Below are 15,634 nucleotides of genomic sequence, written 5' to 3'. Positions count from 1 at the left end.
CTCCAGACTCCAGTTTTAGTATTGTGCGCAGTGATACTGGATGCACTACAGAGGAGCTCTACTGAGTTTCTCTGAAAAGACTAGTTAGTTTTTTTTATTTTCAGGGAGGCTGCTGGCAACAGTCTCCCTGCTTCGTTGGACTTAGGGGAGAGAAGTATGACCAACTTCTAGTGAGTTCAATGGCTCTGCTTCAGGCTGACAGGACACCATTAGCTCCTGAGGGTGCTGATCGCTGGGTACGCCTAGATGCACACTCCCGCAGCCTGCCGTCACCCCCTTACAGAGCCAGAAGACAGGTGAGTAGCAGAAGAACAGAAGACTTCTTCTTCAGTGACGGCATTCTGAGGTACCGAGCAGCGAGCGGAACGCTGCGCGCCATGCTCACACACAAACACAGGCACTGCAGGGTGCAGGGCACGGGGGGGGGGGCACCCTGGGCAGCATAAACTCCTCACAAAAGGCTGGAAAAAGTGGACATTAGTGCCTGGGCACTGTCCTTACCCCAATAGCGTAATTAATTATTTCTGAGCGGGACAGATACGCGCCATTACAGCGGCGGGGCTTCTTCCTCACCTCACCAGAACATCTTTAGAGCATTACAAGTCTATCACTATAGAGTTTATTATTTCCCAGACTGTGTACTTTTGGCGCTGGATTGTGAGCTGAAAAATCCTCTGTGTCCCTCTGACAGATTTACTGACGGTCTGTCCCCCATAAGCCGGTGTGTCTGTGGGTACTTGGTATATGTGTGTCAACATGTCGGTGGCTGAATGTTTTTCCCAAGAGGAAACTATATTAGGAATGCAGACATATGATGGTGGCCCTGTTGGCACCACCAATAACTGACTGGGTAAATGTTTCAGTAATATCAGAGTAAGGTTGGATAAATCTGTGTCCCAGACACAGACGTAGAGAATAGATGTGATATTCATGGCTATGTTTCTTTTCCCTCAGGCCCCGCTGGGTCGCAAAAATGTTATTTTGCCCAGTTACTACACACTGATACTGACACGGATACTGATACTTATGTCGACCATAATGTTTCCTGATTAGATCCAATATTGGCAAGGAGCATTCAGTACATGATTGTGGATATTAAGGACATATTAAAATCACTGAAGACCCTGCTGTTCCTGACAAAGGGGTCTATATGTATGTATATATAGATATATAATGAAAGCTGATGTAACGTTCCTCCATCTCTGTTTGAGAAAGTCTGGGCCAGCTCGACAAGATGGTTTCAAATCCCCAAAAGGATTCTGGTTGTTTATTCATTTCCCGCCGCGGACAGAATAAAGTGGGAGTCACCCCCTGTTCTGCACGGGGCCCTGTCACAAATCCAGCGGATCGTATGCAGGAAGCTACATTATTTCTAGTTATGTAACCACGGGTACATTACTTAGACCTGCCATTACATGTGCATGGGTGAGTAGTAGTATTCAAGAATTGGTCGAATACCTTGTCATCCGATATAGATACCCTGGAGAGATGGGATACTCCTTACGTTGTATCATATCAAGGACACTGCAGCATACTTACGTGAGACTGCAAGGGATATAGGACTCTTGAGTTCACGGGCCAATTTCATGGCAGTGTCGAATAGGAGGGCATTGTGGATTCACCAAGAGAATGCTGATGCTGACTCCAAGAAGAAAGGGAGTCTCTTCCCTATGAAGGTGAAGCCTTGTTTGGTGACTGCCTAGTTAATTTGATCTCGGCAGCTCCCGCAGGTAAGTCAACCTTCTTGCCCTATGTTCCCTCCCAACGGATGAAGACGCATCATTCTCTGATGCAGTCATTTCGGCCCAATAGATATGCAAGAAGTTAAGATTCCCCTTTCTTTGCAGGTAGAGGAAGGAGAAGAGAGAAGAGGTCTGCATCCTCTTCAAGATCGCAGGAGCAGAGATCATCCTCTGCTTCTGCCAAATCCACTGCATGACGCTGGGGCTCTCTTGCAGGAGCCCGCACCAGTGGGGGCACGTCTAAAACTCTTCAGTCAGTTCTGGATTCATTCGGACATGGACTCGTGTGTTTTACAAATAGTGTCCCAAGGGTACAAACTGGGGTTTCAAGATGTTCCCCCTCACCGATTGTTCAAACATTAAGTTACTGTGCTATTCCTGGGTTATATAGCGCTGGGGTATGTGCTGGCATACTCTCTCTCTGTCTCTCCAAAGGGCCTTGTGGGGAAATTGTCTTCAGTATTGGCAAGGAAAAGCTGTCTTGTACCTTTGCATTTTTCTCCCAAACGAAGGACACTAGAAAGAAAATTTTAAAGCCTCCTGTTAGGCCATCATCTACACGACATAGCCCTGAATTTTCCAATGCGTAGCTCTTTGCAAAAGAGAGATATTGGCAAGGAAAAGCTGTCTTGTACCTTTGCATTTTTCTCCCAAACGAAGGACACTAGAAAGAGAATTTTAAAGCCTCCTGTTAGGCCATCATCTACACGACATAGCCCTGAATTTTCCAATGCGCAGCTCTTTGCAAAAGAGAGATATTGGCAAGGAAAAGCTGTCTTGTACCATTGCATTTTTCTCCCAAACGAAGGACACTAGAAAGAAAATTTTAAAGCCTCCTGTTAGGCCATCATCTACACGACATAGCCCTGAATTTTCCAATGCGCAGCTCTTTGCAAAAGAGAGATATTGGCAAGGAAAAGCTGTCTTGTACCTTTGCATTTTTCTCCCAAACGAAGGACACTAGAAAGAAAATTTTAAAGCCTCCTGTTAGGCCATCATCTACACGACATAGCCCTGAATTTTCCAATGCGCAGCTCTTTGCAAAAGAGAGATATTGGCAAGGAAAAGCTGTCTTGTACCATTGCATTTTTCTCCCAAACGAAGGACACTAGAAAGAAAATTTTAAAGCCTCCTGTTAGGCCATCATCTACACGACATAGCCCTAAATTTTCCAATGCGTAGCTCTTTGCAAAAGAGAGATATTGGCAAGGAAAAGCTGTCTTGTACCTTTGCATTTTTCTCCCAAACGAAGGACACTAGAAAGAAAATTTTAAAGCCTCCTGTTAGGCCATCATCTACACGACATAGCCCTGAATTTTCCAATGCGCAGCTCTTTGCAAAAGAGAGATATTGGCAAGGAAAAGCTGTCTTGTACCTTTGCATTTTTCTCCCAAACGAAGGTCACTAGAAAGAAAATTTTAAAGCCTCCTGTTAGGCCATCATCTACACGACATAGCCCTGAATTTTCCAATGCGTAGCTCTTTGCAAAAGAGAGATATTGGCAAGGAAAAGCTGTCTTGTACCTTTGCATTTTTCTCCCAAACGAAGGACACTAGAAAGAAAATTTTAAAGCCTCCTGTTAGGCCATCATCTACACGACATAGCCCTGAATTTTCCAATGCGCAGCTCTTTGCAAAAGAGAGATATTGGCAAGGAAAAGCTGTCTTGTACCATTGCATTTTTCTCCCAAACGAAGGACACTAGAAAGAACATTTTAAAGCCTCCTGTTAGGCCATCATCTACACGACATAGCCCTGAATTTTCCAATGCGCAGCTCTTTGCAAAAGAGAGATATTGGCAAGGAAAAGCTGTCTTGTACCTTTGCATTTTTCTCCCAAACGAAGGTCACTAGAAAGAAAATTTTAAAGCCTCCTGTTAGGCCATCATCTACACGACATAGCCCTGAATTTTCCAATGCGTAGCTCTTTGCAAAAGAGAGATATTGGCAAGGAAAAGCTGTCTTGTACCTTTGCATTTTTCTCCCAAACGAAGGACACTAGAAAGAAAATTTTAAAGCCTCCTGTTAGGCCATCATCTACACGACATAGCCCTGAATTTTCCAATGCGCAGCTCTTTGCAAAAGAGAGATATTGGCAAGGAAAAGCTGTCTTGTACCTTTGCATTTTTCTCCCAAACGAAGGACACTAGAAAGAAAATTTTAAAGCCTCCTGTTAGGCCATCATCTACACGACATAGCCCTGAATTTTCCAATACTTGACTGCATAATTTGTGTTTCCCCTGGTCGGCTCTCATATAATTCAGATCTCTTTGTCTCAGGTCTCTCTCCAGCCTAGTTTGCTGTCTGTTTCCACTTCTCTTTTCTTGAGCCGCTCCCTTCTATGCCCTTGCGCACTATCCTGACTTCTCCCGTCTGCTTACTTTGTGCCTTCCAACGCACAATGCGAACTACAGGTAGTGCTGCAGGGCCCACACCCTTTTATTTGCCTTACAGAGCAGCTCTGGAGCTGTTACAGTGCCCAGCTGCTGCAAGAAATCAGCTTGAATGCTTCAGGGGCTGGGGCATAGCCAACATGAGCCCCACACCGAATGAGGGTGCAGGTGTTTAATGCGAGCTAGGGGTCATCCAAGCGCCGCAAAAGGCCGCCATGCCCTGCACGCCCCTTTTCTCTTTTCATATGCAGATGAGGGTTGAAGCCAACTTTGACCCACTGCTTGGATGACATCACCATATGCAAATCCATCTGCTGCAGGCCTTCCCCCAGGAATGCTTGTACTAGTTGTTGCATTTGGTTTGTTGTTTGGGGGTGCTTCAGTATTAGGCAGCCTTCTGCCCTCCCATGTTCATCTGAAAATATGTGTTCTCCCTGCAGTTGTTGTCCCCAGATGAGAGTTCCCTTGTGCTGCCTCAGTTGAATCTCCTTTACTTGACAGAGATGTGCCTGAGCAGCGGCCCTCCCCAGCCCTATCCCAAATCATACTTATTTTGCATAGGAGATACCATGGTCATGAAGATTGTTCTCCCAGGGTGAGGTTCATTCATTGCATTCTGGGTATGCTGACCCCTGTGATTTCCCCAAATGTGGGAAACTCGACTGCATTATTTGTGGTAGAGGGGGACTATGTTTGTGCTTTCCTCTGGTCAGCTCTGGTAAAAGTCAGATTTATTTGTCTCAGATCTTCCTCTAGCCTTGTTCCTCTTTCAAGAGTTCCCTTGTGCTGCCTCAGTTGGATCTCCTTCACTTGACAGGGGGGTGCCCGAGCAGCGACCCTCCCCAGCTCTAGCCCAACTCCTACTTACCTGCCAGGTGAGATACTATGATCATGAAGGTGCTTCTCCCAGGGCAAGGCTCACCCATTGCACTCTGGGTGTGCTGCTCCTGCAATTTCCCCAAATGTGGGGCACTTGACTGCATAATTTGTGTTTCCCCTGGTCGGCTCTCGTATAATTCAGATCTCTTTGTCTCAGGTCTCTCTCCAGCCTAGTTTGCTGTCTGTTTCCACTTCTCTTTTCTTGAGCCGCTCCCTTCTATGCCCTTGCGCACTATCCTGACTTCTCCCGTCTGCTTACTTTGTGCCTTCCAATGCACAATGCAAACTACAGGTAGTGCTGCAGGGCCCACACCCTTTTACTTGCCTTACAGAGCAGCTCTGGAGCTGTTACAGTGCCCAGCTGCTGTAAGAAATCAGCTTGAATGCTTCAGGGGCTGGGGCATAGCCAACATGAGCCCCACACCGAAGGAGGGTGGAGGTGTTTAATGCGAACTAGGGGTCATCCAAGCGCCGCAAAAGGCCGCCATGCCCTGCACGCCCCTTTTCTCTTTTTTGATATGCAGACGAGGGTTGAAGCCAACTTTGACCCACTGCTTGGATGGCATTACCATATGCAAATCAATCTGCTGCAGGCCTTCCCCCAGGAATGCTTGCACTAGTTGTTGCATTTGGTTTGTTGTTTGGGGGTGCTTCAGTATTAGGCAGCCTTCTGCCCTCCCATGTTCATCTGAAAATATGTGTTCTCCCTGCAGTTGTTGTCCCCAGATGAGAGTTCCCTTGTGCTGCCTCAGTTGAATCTCCTTTACTTGACAGAGATGTGCCTGAGCAGCGGCCCTCCCCAGCCCTATCCCAAATCATACTTATTTTGCATAGGAGATACCATGGTCATGAAGATTGTTCTCCCAGGGTGAGGTTCATTCAATGCATTCTGGGTATGCTGACCCCTGTGATTTCCCCAAATGTGGGAAACTCGACTGCATTATTTGTGGTAGTGGGGGACTGTGTTTGTGCTTTCTTCTGGTCAACTCTGGTAAAAGTCAGATTTCTTTGTCTCAGATCTTCCTCTAGCCTTGTTCTTCTTTCGAGAGTTCCCTTGTGCTGCCTCAGTTGGATCTCCTTCACTTGACAGGGGGGTGCACGAGCAGCGACCCTCCCCAGCTCTAGCCCAACTCCTATTTACCTGCCAGGTGAGATACTATGATCAGGAAGGTGCTTCTCCCAGGGCAAGGCTCACCCATTGCACTTTGGGTGTGCTGCTCCTGCGATTTCCCCAAATGTGGGACACTTGACTGCATAATTTGTGTTTCCTCTGGTCGGCTCTCATATAATTCAGATCTCTTTGTCTCAGGTCTTTCTCCAGCCTAGTTTGCTGTCTGTTTCCACTTCTCTTTTCTTGAGCCGCTCCCTTCTATGCCCTTGCGCACTATCCTGACCTCTCCCGTCTGCTTACTTTGTGCCTTCCAACGCACAATGCATACTACAGGTAGTGCTGCAGGGCCCACACCCTTTTACATGCTTTACAGAGCAGCTCTGGAGCTGTTACAGTGCCCAGCTGCTGCAAGAAATCATCTTGAATGCTTCAGGGGCTGGGGCATAGCCAACATGAGCCCCACACCGAAGGATGGTGGAGATGTTTAATGCGAATTAGGGGTCATCCAAGCGCCACAAAAGGACGCCATGCCCTGCACATCCCTTTTTTCTTTTCATATGCAGACGAGGGTTGAAGCCAACTTTGACCAACTGCTTGGATGACATCACCATATGCAAATCCATCTGCTGCAGGCCTTCCCCCAGGAATGCTTGCACTAGTTGTTGCATTTGGTTTGTTGTTTGGGGGTGCTTCAGTATTAGGCAGCCTTCTGCCCTCCCATGTTCATCTGAAAATATGTGTTCTCCCTGCAGTTGTTGTCCCCAGATGAGAGTTCCCTTGTGCTGCCTCAGTTGAATCTCCTTTACTTGACAGAGATGTGCCTGAGCAGCGGCCCTCCCCAGCCCTATCCCAAATCATACTTATTTTGCATAGGAGATACCATGGTCATGAAGATTGTTCTCCCAGGGTGAGGTTCATTCATTGCATTCTGGGTATGCTGACCCCTGTGATTTCACCAAATGTGGGAAACTCAACTGCATTATTTGTGGTAGTGGGGGACTGTGTTTGTGCTTTCTTCTGGTCAACTCTGGTAAAAATCAGATTTCTTTGTCTCAGATCTTCCTCTAGCCTTGTTCCTCTTTCGAGAGTTCCCTTGTGCTGCCTCAGTTGGATCTCCTTCACTTGACAGGGGGGTACCCGAGCAGCGACCCTTCGCAGCTCTAGCCCAACTCCTACTTACCTGCCAGGTGAGATACTATGATCATGTAGGTGCTTCTCCCAGGGCAAGGCTCACCCATTGCACTCTGGGTGTGCTGCCCCTGTGATTTCCCCAAATGTGGGAAACTTGACTGCATAATTTGTGTTTCCCCTGGTCGGCTCTCGTATAATTCAGATCTCTTTGTCTCAGGTCTCTCTCCAGCCTAGTTTGCTGTCTGTTTCCACTTCTCTTTTCTTGAGCCGCTCCCTTCTATGCCCTTGCGCACTATCCTGACATCTCCCGTCTGCTTACTTGTGCCTTCCAACGCACAATGCATACTACAGGTAGTGCTGCAGGGCCCACACCCTTTTACATGCCTTACAGAACAGCTCTGGAGCTGTTACAGTGCCCAGCTGCTGCAAGAAATCATCTTGAATGCTTCAGGGGCTGGGGCATAGCCAACATGAGACCCACACCGAAGGAGGGTGGAGATGTTTAATGTGAATTAGGGGTCATCCAAGCGCCACAAAAGGACGCCATGCCCTGCACATCCCTTTTTTCTTTTCATATGCAGACGAGGGTTGAAGCCAACTTTGACCCACTGCTTGGATGACATCACCATATGCAAATCCATCTGCTGTAGGCCTTCCCCCAGGAATGCTTGTACTAGTTGTTGCATTTGGTTTGTTGTTTGGGGGTGCTTCAGTATTAGGCAGCCTTCTGCCCTCCCATGTTCATCTGAAAATATGTGTTCTCCCAGCAGTTGTTGTCCCCAGATGAGAGTTCCCTTGTGCTGCCTCAGTTGAATCTCCTTTACTTGACAGAGATGTGCCTGAGCAGCGGCCCTCCCCAGCTCTATCCCAAATCATACTTATTTTGCATAGGAGATACCATGGACATGAAGATTGTTCTCCCAGGGTGAGGTTCATTCATTGCATTCTGGGTATGCTGACTCCTATGATTTCCCCAAATGTGGGAAACTCGACTGCATTATTTGTGGTAGTGGGGGACTGTGTTTGTGCTTTCCTCTGGTCAGCTCTGGTAAAAGTCAGATTTATTTGTCTCAGATCTTCCTCTAGCCTTGTTCTTCTTTCGAGAGTTCCCTTGTGCTGCCTCAGTTGGATCTCCTTCACTTGACAGGGGGGTGCCCGAGCATCGACCCTCCCCAGCTCAAGCCCAACTCCTACTTACCTGCCAGGTGAGATACTATGATCATGAAGGTGCTTCTCCCAGGGCAAGGCTCACCCATTGCACTCTGGGTGTGCTGCTCCTGCGATTTCCCCAAATGTGGGAAACTTGACTGCATAATTTGTTTTCTTTCAAAAATCCACTTAATTTTCTTTACCCTATTATTAAAATGGTAATTGACAAAAACAAACTACATTGTCACCAGAAGAGCAATACAAAATGTACAAGTGATATATTAAAATCATCTTTCCAGCTTGAATTTCAATGATGCATTAGGGCAACGATTTTGTGAGAAACATCTTCACCCTTAAATAAAGATTTTCTTAATTCCTTACCTGTGTGATAATTAGATATCACCTTGTTTTCGCATTAAACAGACTTCCACATGAGAAAACAGCAAGGATGCAGTGGCGTTAATGTTTCCTGGTGTCAACTTGTATTATTTCAGTAGACATTGAAATGAGGATGCATCTTGCTGCCTTTCCAATGAAGCAAGTTTAATTTAGTAATAGGTGAAAAACCATCCTTACAAAGGTGTTAATCAGAGACTTGGCTTTGTGGACACTTTTCAGAGAACAAATTTGTTAGCATAAAAATAAAGCCAGAAAATGAAGAGCTGTTTAATCACTCAATTGGATTTTTCTGCCAGCATATTTTTTTTCTCTGCAAACCACTGCTAAATTGTGCTTCCTAGCTGTTTTTATAAAATCAATGAATCAAATCTAACTCTGATTACATCAGAGAAGGCCAGGTACCCTACACAATAAGATGGGGTTTGAAATTTTGACTTGTCTACTTAAATATCACCAAAATCTGATCACAAGGTCAATTACGTCCCTGGGTGGGATTGAACCACCAACCTTTTGGTTAACAGCCGTACACACTAACTGATTGTGCCACAGAGACACTTTGCAAAAGTACAAACTGACAAATGCTAATAAGCATTCATCTAAAACGTTTCCTAGAAAAACTTAAAAAAGTCAATAATCTGGAGAGTTTTTGTAAGATGTTTCTTCTATCAACCAACGAAGAAACACATTGGTACTTTCCCATGATGAGTGAGTGCTTCAGGATCTCTTGCACTTACATGTGCAGCAGAGTACAGCAATGGAAGCATGCTGGGCCCATAACCCAGAGGTAGGCAGATTGAAACTATCCTCTGCTATATGCATTTTTTTTTGTTAATTAAAGTTATCCAAAACTGGGATTGATATTTTGGCTCTTTTATTTTTACTTAAAGTACAATAACTTTTACCATTTTAATTTGTTTTAATAGTATATTGACAGTATTGTTTTCTTTCAAAAATCCACTTAATTTTCTTTACCCTATTATTAAAATGGTAATTGACAAAAACAAACTACATTGTCACCAGAAGAGCAATACAAAATGTACAAGTGATATATTAAAATCATCTTTCCAGCTTGAATTTCAATGATGCATTGGGGCAACGATTTTGTGAGAAACATCTTCACCCTTAAATAAAGATTTTCTTAATTCCTTACCTGTGTGCTAATTAGATATCACCTTGTTTTCACATTAAACAGACTTCCACATGAGAAAGCAGCAAGGATGCAGTGGCGTTAATGTTTCCTGGTGTCAACCTGTATTATTTCAGTAGACATTGAAATGAGGATGCATCTTGCTGCCTTTCCAATGAAGCAAGTTTAATTTAGTAATAGGTGAAAAACCATCCCTACAAAGGTGTTAATCAGAGACTTGGCTTTGTGGACACTTTTCAGAGAACAAATTTGTTAGCATAAAAATAAAGCCAGAAAATGAAGAGCTGTTTAATCACTCAATTGGATTTTTCTGCCATCATATTTCTTTTTCTCTGCAACCCACTGCTAAATTGTGCTTCCTAGCTGTTTTTATAAAATCACTGAATCAAATCTAACTCTGATTACATCAGAGAAGGCCAGGTACCCTACACCATAACAGGGGGTTTGAAATTTTGACTTGTCTACTTAAAGATCACCAAAATCTGATAACAAGGTCAATTACGTACCTGGGTGGGATTGAACCACCAACCTTTTGGTTAATAGCCGTACACACTAACTGATTGCGCCACAGAGACACATTGCAAAAGTATATACTGACAAGGGCTAATAAGCATTCATCTAAAACGTTTCCTAGAAAAACTTTAAAAAGTCAATAATCTGGAGAGTTTTTGTAAGACGTTTCTTCCATCAACCAACGAAGAAACACATTGGTACTTTCCCATGATGAGTGAGTGCTTCAGGATCTCTTGCACTTACATGTGCAGCAGAGTACAGCAATGGAAGCATGCTGGGCCCATAACCCAGAGGTAGGCAGATTGAAAATATCCTCTGCTCTATGCTTTTTTTTTGTTAATTAAAGTAATCAAAAAACTGGGATTGATATTTTGGCTCTTTTATTTTTACTTAAAGTACAATAACTTTTACCATTTTAATTTGTTTTAATAGTATATTGACAGTATTGTTTTCTTTCAAAAATCCACTTAATTTTCTTTACCCTATTATTAAAATGGTAATTGACAAAAACAAACTACATTGTCACCAGAAGAGCAATACAAAATGTACAAGTGATATATTAAAATCATCTTTCCAGCTTGAATTTCAATGATGCATTGGGGCAACGATTTTGTGAGAAACATCTTCACCCTTAAATAAAGATTTACTTAATTCCTTACCTGTGTGCTAATTAGATATCACCTTGTTTTCACATTAAACAGACTTCCACATGAGAAAGCAGCAAGGATGCAGTGGCGTTAATGTTTCCTGGTGTCAACCTGTAGTATTTCAGTAGACATTGAAATGAGGATGCATCTTGCTGCCTTTCCAATGAAGCAAGTTTAATTTAGTAATAGGTGAAAAACCATCCCTACAAAGGTGTTAATCAGAGACTTGGCTTTGTGGACACTTTTCAGAGAACAAATTTGTTAGCATAAAAATAAACCAGAAAATGAAGAGCTGTTTAATCACTCAATTGGATTTTTTTGCCAGCATATTTTTTTTCTCTGCAACCCACTGCTAAATTGTGCTTCCTAGCTGTTTTTTATAAAATCACTGAATCAAATCTAACTCTGATAACATCAGAGAAGGCCAGGTACCCTACACAATAAGAGGGGGTTTGAAATTTTGACTTGTCAACTTAAAGATTACCAAAATCTGAACACAAGGTCAATTACGTCCCTGGGTGGGATTGAACCACCAACCTTTTGGTTAATAGCCTTACACACTAACCAATTGCACCACAGAGACACTTTGCAAAAGTACATACTGACAAAATCTAATAAGCATTCATCTAGAACGTTTCCTAGAAAAACTTTAAAAAGTCAATAATCTGGAGAGTTTTTGTAAGATGTTTCTTCCATCAACCAATGAAGAAACACATTGGTACTTTCCCATGATGAGTGAGTGCTTCAGGATCTTTTGCACTTACATGTGCAGCAGAGTACTGCAATGGAAGCATGCTGGGCCCATAACCCAGAGGTAGGCAGATTGAAACTATCCTTTGCTATATGCATTTTTTTTGTTAATTAAAGTAATCCAAAACTGGGATTGATATTTTGGCTCTTTTATTTTTACTTAAAGTACAATAACTTTTACCATTTTAATTTGTTTTGATAGTATATTGACAGTATTGTTTTCTTTCAAAAATCCACTTAATTTTCTTTACCCTATTATTAAAATGGTAATTGACAAAAACAAACTACATTGTCACCAGAAGAGCAATACAAAATGTACAAGTGATATATTAAAATCATCTTTCCAGCTTGAATTTCAATGATGCATTGGGGCAACGATTTTGTGAGAAACATCTTCACCCTTAAATAAAGATTTTCTTAATTCCTTACCTGTGTGCTAATTAGATATCACCTTGTTTTCACATTAAACAGACTTCCACATGAGAAAGCAGCAAGGATGCAGTGGCGTTAATGTTTCCTGGTGTCAACCTGTATTATTTCAGTAGACATTGAAATGAGGATGCATCTTGCTGCCTTTCCAATGAAGCAAGTTTAATTTAGTAATAGGTGAAAAACCATCCCTACAAAGGTGTTAATCAGAGACTTGGCTTTGTGGACACTTTTCAGAGAACAAATTTGTTAGCATAAAAATAAACCAGAAAATGAAGAGCTGTTTAATCACTCAATTGGATTTTTTTGCCAGCATATTTTTTTTTCTCTGCAACCCACTGCTAAATTGTGCTTCCTAGCTGTTTTTTTTATAAAATCACTGAATCAAATCTAACTCTGATAACATCAGAGAAGGCCAGGTACCCTACACAATAAGAGGGGGTTTGAAATTTTGACTTGTCTACTTAAAGATCACCAAAATCTGAACACAAGGTCAATTACGTCCCTGGGTGGGATTGAACCACCAACCTTTTGGTTAATAGCCTTACACACTAACCAATTGCGCCACAGAGACACTTTGCCAAAGTACATACTGACAAAATCTAATAAGCATTCATCTAGAACGTTTCCTAGAAAAACTTTAAAAAGTCAATAATCTGGAGAGTTTTTGTAAGATGTTTCTTCCATCAACCAATGAAGAAACACATTGGTACTTTCCCATGATGAGTGAGTGCTTCAGGATCTTTTGCACTTACATGTGCAGCAGAGTACTGCAATGGAAGCATGCTGGGCCCATAACCCAGAGGTAGGCAGATTGAAACTATCCTTTGCTATATGCATTTTTTTTGTTAATTAAAGTAATCCAAAACTGGGATTGATATTTTGGCTCTTTTATTTTTACTTAAAGTACAATAACTTTTACCATTTTAATTTGTTTTGACAGTATATTGACAGTATTGTTTTCTTTCAAAAATCCACTTAATTTTCTTTACCCTATTATTAAAATGGTAATTGACAAAAACAAACTACATTGTCACCAGAAGAGCAATACAAAATGTACAAGTGATATATTAAAATCATCTTTCCAGCTTGAATTTCAATGATGCATTAGGGCAACGATTTTGTGAGAAACATCTTCACCCTTAAATAAAGATTTTCTTAATTCCTTACCTGTGTGATAATTAGATATCACCTTGTTTTCACATTAAACAGACTTCCACATGAGAAAGCAGCAAGGATGCAGTGGCGTTAATGTTTCCTGGTGTCAACTTGTATTATTTCAGTAGACATTGAAATGAGGATGCATCTTGCTGCCTTTCCAATGAAGCAAGTTTAATTTAGTAATAGGTGAAAAACCATCCTTACAAAGGTGTTAATCAGAGACTTGGCTTTGTGGACACTTTTCAGAGAACAAATTTGTTAGCATAAAAATAAAGCCAGAAAATGAAGACCTGTTTAATCACTCAATTGGATTTTTCTGCCAGCATATTTTTTTTTCTCTGCAAACCACTGCTAAATTGTGCTTCCTAGCTGTTTTTATAAAATCAATGAATCAAATCTAACTCTGATTACATCAGAGAAGGCCAGGTACCCTACACAATAAGATGGGGTTTGAAATTTTGACTTGTCTACTTAAATATCACCAAAATCTGATCACAAGGTCAATTACGTCCCTGGGTGGGATTGAACCACCAACCTTTTGGTTAATAGCCTTATACACTAACCAATTGCGCCACAGAGACACTTTGCAAAAGTACATACTGACAAAGGCTAATAAGCATTCATCTAGAACGTTTCCTAGAAAAACTTTAAAAAGTCAATAATCTGGAGAGTTTTTGTAAGATGTTTCTTACATCAACCAATGAAGAAACACATTGGTACTTTCCCATGATGAGTGAGTGCTTCAGGATCTCTTGCACTTACATGTGCAGCAGAGTACTGCAATGGAAGCATGCTGGGCCCATAACCCAGAGGTAGGCAGATTGAAACTATCCTTTGCTATATGCATTTTTTTTGTTAATTAAAGTAATCCAAAACTGGGATTGATATTTTGGCTCTTTTATTTTTACTTAAAGTACAATAACTTTTACCATTTTAATTTGTTTTGATAGTATATTGACAGTATTGTTTTCTTTCAAAAATCCACTTAATTTTCTTTACCCTATTATTAAAAAAAATGGTAATTGACAAAAACAAACTACATTGTCACCAGAAGAGCAATACAAAATGTACAAGTGATATATTAAAATCATCTTTCCAGCTTGAATTTCAATGATGCATTGGGGCAACGATTTTGTGAGAAACATCTTCACCCTTAAATAAAGATTTTCTTAATTCCTTACCTGTGTGCTAATTAGATATCACCTTGTTTTCACATTAAACAGACTTCCACATGAGAAAGCAGCAAGGATGCAGTGGCGTTAATGTTTCCTGGTGTCAACCTGTATTATTTCAGTAGACATTGAAATGAGGATGCATCTTGCTGCCTTTCCAATGAAGCAAGTTTAATTTAGTAATAGGTGAAAAACCATCCCTACAAAGGTGTTAATCAGAGACTTGGCTTTGTGGACACTTTTCAGAGAACAAATTTGTTAGCATAAAAATAAAGCCAGAAAATGAAGAGCTGTTTAATCACTCAATTGTATTTTTTTGCCAGCATATTTTTTTTATCTGCAACCCACTGCTAAATTGTGCTTCCTAGCTGTTTTTAATAAAATCACTGAATCAAATCTAACTCTGATTACATCAGAGAAGGCCAGGTACCCTACACAATAAGAGGGGGTTTGAAATTTTGACTTGTCTACTTAAATATCACCAAAATCTGATCACAAGGTCAATTACATTCCTGGGTGGGATTGATCCACCAACCTTTTGTTAATAGCCTTACACACTAACCAATTGCGCCACAGAGACACTTTGCAAAAGTACATACTGACAAAGGCTAATAAGCATTCATCTAGAACGTTTCCTAGAAAAACTTTAAAAAGTCAATAATCTGGAGAGTTTTTGTAAGATGTTTCTTCCATCAACCAACGAAGAAACACATTGGTACTTTCCCATGATGAGTGAGTGCTTCAGGATCTCTTGCACTTACATGTGCAGCAGAGTACTGCAATGGAAGCATGCTGGGCCCATAACCCAGAGGTAGGCAGATTGAAATTATCCTTTGCTATATGCATTTTTTTTTGTTAATTAAAGTAATCCAAAACTGGGATTGATATTTTTGCTCTTTTATTTTTACTTAAAGTACAATAACTTTTACCATTTTAATTTGTTTTAATAGTATATTGACAGTATTGTTTTCTTTCAAAAATCCACTTCATTTTCTTTACCCTATTATTAAAAT

The 15,634-nt window shown here is 41.6% G+C and overlaps 8 non-coding genes across 8 annotated transcripts; all 8 read left to right on the top strand.

Annotated features, from left to right (window-relative positions):
* The first annotated feature begins 4,677 nt into the window (after nucleotides 1-4,677).
* LOC135020928 (U1 spliceosomal RNA) lies at nucleotides 4,678-4,841 on the top strand. The gene has a single exon (XR_010218271.1). It is a non-coding gene; the product is annotated as a U1 spliceosomal RNA (small nuclear RNA).
* Nucleotides 4,842-4,993: 152 nt separating this feature from the next.
* Nucleotides 4,994-5,156, top strand: LOC135020887 (U1 spliceosomal RNA). The gene has a single exon (XR_010218234.1). It is a non-coding gene; the product is annotated as a U1 spliceosomal RNA (small nuclear RNA).
* A 673-nt stretch (nucleotides 5,157-5,829) lies between these two features.
* LOC135020929 (U1 spliceosomal RNA) lies at nucleotides 5,830-5,993 on the top strand. The gene has a single exon (XR_010218272.1). It is a non-coding gene; the product is annotated as a U1 spliceosomal RNA (small nuclear RNA).
* A 152-nt stretch (nucleotides 5,994-6,145) lies between these two features.
* On the top strand, nucleotides 6,146-6,308 carry LOC135020896 (U1 spliceosomal RNA). The gene has a single exon (XR_010218242.1). It is a non-coding gene; the product is annotated as a U1 spliceosomal RNA (small nuclear RNA).
* Nucleotides 6,309-6,979: 671 nt separating this feature from the next.
* LOC135020934 (U1 spliceosomal RNA) lies at nucleotides 6,980-7,143 on the top strand. Its single transcript, XR_010218277.1, has one exon. It is a non-coding gene; the product is annotated as a U1 spliceosomal RNA (small nuclear RNA).
* Nucleotides 7,144-7,295: 152 nt separating this feature from the next.
* On the top strand, nucleotides 7,296-7,458 carry LOC135020898 (U1 spliceosomal RNA). Its single transcript, XR_010218244.1, has one exon. It is a non-coding gene; the product is annotated as a U1 spliceosomal RNA (small nuclear RNA).
* A 670-nt stretch (nucleotides 7,459-8,128) lies between these two features.
* On the top strand, nucleotides 8,129-8,292 carry LOC135020935 (U1 spliceosomal RNA). The gene has a single exon (XR_010218278.1). It is a non-coding gene; the product is annotated as a U1 spliceosomal RNA (small nuclear RNA).
* Nucleotides 8,293-8,444: 152 nt separating this feature from the next.
* Nucleotides 8,445-8,603, top strand: LOC135020894 (U1 spliceosomal RNA). Its single transcript, XR_010218240.1, has one exon. It is a non-coding gene; the product is annotated as a U1 spliceosomal RNA (small nuclear RNA).
* Nucleotides 8,604-15,634: the final 7,031 nt, after the last annotated feature.

Source organism: Pseudophryne corroboree, unplaced genomic scaffold (genome assembly GCF_028390025.1).
Source record: "Pseudophryne corroboree isolate aPseCor3 unplaced genomic scaffold, aPseCor3.hap2 scaffold_360, whole genome shotgun sequence".
NCBI lineage: Eukaryota > Metazoa > Chordata > Amphibia > Anura > Myobatrachidae > Pseudophryne > Pseudophryne corroboree.
This window is presented reverse-complemented; position numbering and strand designations above follow the sequence as displayed.